General features: G+C 36.5%; 1 long non-coding RNA gene across 1 annotated transcript; it reads left to right on the top strand.

The window, feature by feature from the left end:
• Positions 1-1,472: 1,472 nt before the first annotated feature.
• LOC126025580 (uncharacterized) lies at positions 1,473-5,088 on the top strand. Its single transcript, XR_007501479.1, has 5 exons — positions 1,473-1,764; positions 2,263-2,325; positions 3,840-4,098; positions 4,386-4,446; positions 4,913-5,088. It is a non-coding gene; the product is annotated as an uncharacterized LOC126025580 (long non-coding RNA).
• The last annotated feature ends 247 nt before the right edge of the window (positions 5,089-5,335 follow it).

Below are 5,335 nucleotides of genomic sequence, written 5' to 3'. Positions count from 1 at the left end.
ACAAAGGATGAAGTGAGTACATATATAAGTCTAATTTGGGAGCATAATTTCCCCCCTACACCTAAACCAAAGTACAAAGCACAATTTTTTATTGAGAATCTCAGTGTGATTTAGTTGAAAGACAAAGAGCCTGAGAACTGTGGGACAAATCTTTGTCTTCTCAGCTATGTTTTATCTTTGGCAACAACCACTCCATTTGGGCCTCTGGCTTTCTCCGAAGTAGATGGGAATGAGAATCCCACCTTTCAGGACTGGAGGAAAAGTTCAAAGAAATCTATCAGTAGCATGAGCATAGTGTTCATAATAAGTGTTCAAAATATGATGGTTCTGTTTTAATGGTGACAAAATACCTAGAAAAAGCAAGACACCAAATGAAGAAAGAAGAAATGAATAGTAGTAAAAACAGATGATGAAAGATGATTTAAAAAAAATGACCGCTAATGTGAGAGGGGATAAATATGATCCAAATCAAAATATTATTGATGGATAAGGACACTCATGCATATATATATATATATATATATCCATTCTGACTTTTGGTGCTGTGTTTTTATAAACACAAAGCCACAGAAAGAAAAAAAGAAAGCAACGATATAAACGTACAGGAAAGCAAAACAAAAACAAAAATATTAGATTTAAGTGGAACTTTTGTTAAAAAGCTGTTGAACAATGATGAGAACAATATGATAAAACCAAATCCCTGGGAAGTCTTGAATAGCAAAGAAAAAGAAAACAAAGAGACATGGGAAGGACAAAAAAAAAAAGGTAAACAAGAGAAAGAAGGGTTGAAGTGTAGATATATTCCAGCCAGAAAACACACTTCAGCTTTTAATTTTGAGAGCAAAGAAATATCTGCATTGGCCAAAGTTATAATAAAACATGGACATAGATAAGGTTAGAAAGCAATGATTTTTAAATATTCCCAAGATAAAACAGAATGCTAGATTTAAACATGATGTATATAACATGATGTATATAAATGATGTCAGATATATATGTGGCAGACATATATACATTATACATGAGACATATATATACATATATGTATATATATATATATGTCTGTGGTTTAAATGCATATGGGATTTGGGGCTTGAAGAAACCGCTCAATTTTTTCTACAAATGTGCCCATCCGGTTCTAGACTTGAGAAACTAGATTGTTGACTTATCTACCCAATCAGAGATGATGAAACTTTGAATCCACAGTTCTAGACACAGTAGAGATCTTGTTCTAAAAAAAAAAATAATAATCCAGTGTCATTTTGTTTGACGAACAAGCAACAACAGCAGCAAAAAGTATCTGCAGTTGTTGGTTTTTTCTTTTTTTTTTTAATTCTTTGGGGATCAATTTTCTGCCAAGTAACACGTGCACAGCCACTTAAAAATCTCAAGGCACATAGACACGAGTCTGCTCTCTTGAACTAACAAGAAAAGCAGCTGTCGGTGACCTGTTTGTAATTTATTGATTTTTGCTGAAAACTCAGTTTACAACAAGACCCAGCCACCTTTCCGGAGAGGCTCAATCTCCCCCCAGATCGCAGAGCCTGAGGCTTCAAGCACTGGAGAAACTAGCTCATTAGCAAATGAGCTGGGTCCTGGATGCTGAGGCCCCTTGCCTGCAGCTGGAGGCAGCTCGGGGCGCAGTGGCAGCGCTGAGAGTGACACCGTAGACATCGTTGCTAGCTGAACGCTCTCACTTCCACTATTTGCATGCAGGCGAGAGAACTCTTTGCAAACCGCTGCAGAAAGACAGAGAAGCCCAAGGTAATCCTGCTCTTTCTAGATCTAGATTTTGTTATGCTTGGCATTTTTTCTCTCACCCCTTCCTCCCCGGAATCCTACCATCAGCCCTTTTTTCATCTGGAAAAAACCACTGAGTAAGGGGTGTAGGGTGGGGGAGAAGGAAGGTTCAGAGACAAGTGTTGAGAAGCGCTAGGAATCAAGTCATCAGTCCTTTAAGGAAATCAAGGGCAAGCTGAGAAAGAAAAATAATAATAATAATAATAAAATCCCCTTTCTCTATGTTTTCAACGATGGGGAGGTAGATGGTGGGCTCTGCCTTTCAAAGGGGGCGTGCTCCAGAAGCTTCGGTGACTAGGGAAGTCAATGCAAGCTTCTTCTATTGATGGTGAGGAGTTTTTTTTTTTTTTTGTTTTTTTTTTTTTTTTTGTCTTTATGGGCATCTCTAAGTTGGAAAGTATTTTGGAGATATCTTCTCGATTGTCCCAACTGATCACTTCTAATACTTCTTTCTTTTTGAAGGGATAAGCTGCAAAGTTTGGAAGCAACCTCTGCAAGCGACTCGGATGCAATGTACCCCAGCTGGTGGGTCTCGTCTGTGGCAATATATTTTTCTGTCTGTCCAATTGAATATGGCTGTAAAGGGAATAAAATCCCATGTCATCTCCAGCAGGGACAATTTAATCAGTTGTGTTAAGGGAAAAGAAGGCGAGTCCCCTCATTTTCATATTTGCATATTTGATTTTTGCATGGGGGAATTAGAGGTTATGTTTTGCTATTATTTCCCATTCCAGTTGAATATTTAACCCTAAGCGTGAGACAACTGCTCACCGTGGTGGGAAAGGTTGTGGATAAATTAGTGGAAGAGGGAAGGTTCCCGCGGGGAATTCAGCAGTTGATGTGAAATGCTGGCTTTGTATGACTTCTTCCCTTGCAAAGAATCAGATGCCAGACATGGCATGCAGGCTCCCAGTTTTTGCATGTGATCCATCCGTTATGAACACTCAGAGCCCCCCCCAACCACTCCCCCCCCACACACAATCAAGGAAAACTGGAGAACAATAAACAGGAGAAGATGAAGACCATACTAGAATAGGTGCCCCTTTCTTGGTTTAATATAACGGAAAATGACAAATCATTCTGAGACAGTAGGATTTCTAAATTACTTTCTATATGCAGGAGCCAGTTTTGATGAGGTTTAAGAAGAGCAATGAAAATAGTTAAATATAGAAGTTATTGTTTTTACAATAGACTGATTGCTGGTATTGCCCCAAAATAGGAACAGATTACTAAACAGTTTTAAGGTAAATAATATGCGAGTAATTTGAAATCAACATCAATTTGCCCTTGTGTATATTTAAAATGGACTCATAGTGCTAATTTGAAAGACTTGTACATGGAGAGCTGCATGTTTCGTTGTTTGCCTTTTTTTTTTTGTCTTTTACTGTTTTTTTGCGTCAATATATTGAAGCGCCAACTTGTGAAAGCCCATCCAAAAGTACATTGGGTACTTCAAAATAATAGTATTCTGCTTATATATGATTTCAGTTTTCTTTATTAAAAATTCACTCTGAAGTCAACGTAGCACCAGACAAATAAGGACTAATGCTGCCCTGTCTATAATTTTATAAAAAAAAGAAAATGTAAGAAATGTTATATGCTTTCTCCTCTATATGTAATTAACATGCAGTTGTTCATGTGTGAACATTGGTATGTTATTAGTTTGGTAGAAATGTTGCCTAAGAGTTCTTAATCAAGTAACTAGATTTGAATTTTGGAAGGGTAAACCATGGCATATAAAAAAAAATTCTAAAGAATGTTCAGTTTACCCCTCTATGAGTGTCAAAGTAGCACTGAATTCAGGCCTGAACACAGGCCTGTATTATCTTTAGGTGAGAAGTATCTTTGGAGGTGAGCATGGATTCACATTAAATTCAAACACATGTCAAGTTTGCTCTTGTTTATTTAAATCTGTATTCTAACGATTACCCTTTCCAAGAGGTCGCAAATATTTGAACATGCAGTTCAATGATTAACCCGGTTTCTTTGAATACGGTGTAATGATTGAATAATTCCCCCCAAACACTGCTACTCCTCAGGGAAATCGACTGATAACTCACCACATTTTCTCAAGGCCTGCGAGTATGAGGTCTGTGAGGAGTGCCTTGGAGCACAGAAACTCTGCTTTACCTAAATGTAAGTCATAGCCTTTAATCACAATGGGTAGATTCACACTAAAGCAATTAACCATATGATTGCTTTCACAGGAACCCAAACTCATCAGTGTCTTTCCTTCAGGCAAACTGACAAGGCTGGATATCGTCAGTGACTCAAATGGATTTGATTTACCTAAGAGGTGTAAGCCTCTGCCCCACATCCACAAATTCACAATAGAAATATTCATCTGTAATCTCTTTGTATTTTAGATGACGAAATTACGATTTCATCAACACTATAAATTGTAATTGGTAATGTAAAAATGCATAGTTCCAACATGGAACTGACAAGGTGTGGAGCATTAGTATCAGAAGAAAAGATGGAACCAAAAAATAACGACTTGATTTTTAGTTTATTGGGTGTTTATTCTTGTGTTAGTTTTTAATTTGCTTTGATTTGTATGTTTTACTCTTTTTCCTTCCGTGCAGGGGATGAGAGTGGTCAACAGCAGTTCTCAAAACCTCTCAGATTAAGTCTGACAATGTGGAGGTAAAAATGTATAGAATGTAAATTATAATTAGAAAAACAACTTTAGATAAGGCCACAAAGTTGTGTATACATATAAATAAAGGCGCAAATACAAATTTGCACACGTGCGCTATGTAAAGCTTATAAATAAATAAAGTGATTTCATTGCTAGATGTGGTGGCCTATCAAATGTGAATTTGAAACTTTCTGACACCCTCTTTTTTTGTATAGGAAATTACTATAGACATGCTAATAGAATTTTTGGTCTCTCGCCATGAAAATACTTTATCCCAAAGAAAGCTTTTAAAAGATTTTCCATATTTTAAGATTAAAAGCCAAATATGAATAGAAAAATTGAACAACAGAATTTATTCAGTGGATTAAAACATTTATTCAAGTATCTCTCCAAAGCAATAAAAGTGCACTAGACAACAAGATTCATAACTTCTGAAAATACTAATAATTTGTGCTTGTAAAAATTGGCCAGAAGTCTTGGTGGTTATGTGGTCTGATGAGCCTCGATGGAGTTGTATGCCTTCCTGGAATGCCAATGTACATATTACTATGAAAAACTTGTTGAAGTTCATGAAATTGACTCCCTCAAGATTTGGAATCCCGCAGTTAATTTTATCACCTTCAATAAAAGCAAGTACACCCCTGGAATTTTATTATTGATTCTGCTAAAAACTTCTTAAATGAAAGTGTTTAAAATGGGATTTTATTTTTAAGGCTGTAGGACTTTGAGGCCGAGATCTTATCAAAATTGAACAACATCAAAATCTTCTCAGTGTTTTATGCTATATTCTAATATTGAGATAAGGGGCACTTGGAAAAAGAGGTACACAGCTGAAGTTCACGGTTATCTTGGCACCTCTCAATCAGAACTTAAAAAATCTGGTATGATCTGCTG

This window comes from Suncus etruscus, chromosome 13 (assembly GCF_024139225.1).
Source record: "Suncus etruscus isolate mSunEtr1 chromosome 13, mSunEtr1.pri.cur, whole genome shotgun sequence".
In the NCBI taxonomy this organism is placed as follows: domain Eukaryota; kingdom Metazoa; phylum Chordata; class Mammalia; order Eulipotyphla; family Soricidae; genus Suncus; species Suncus etruscus.
Note: the sequence above shows the minus strand (reverse complement) of the source record. Positions and strands in the feature narration are given on the sequence as shown.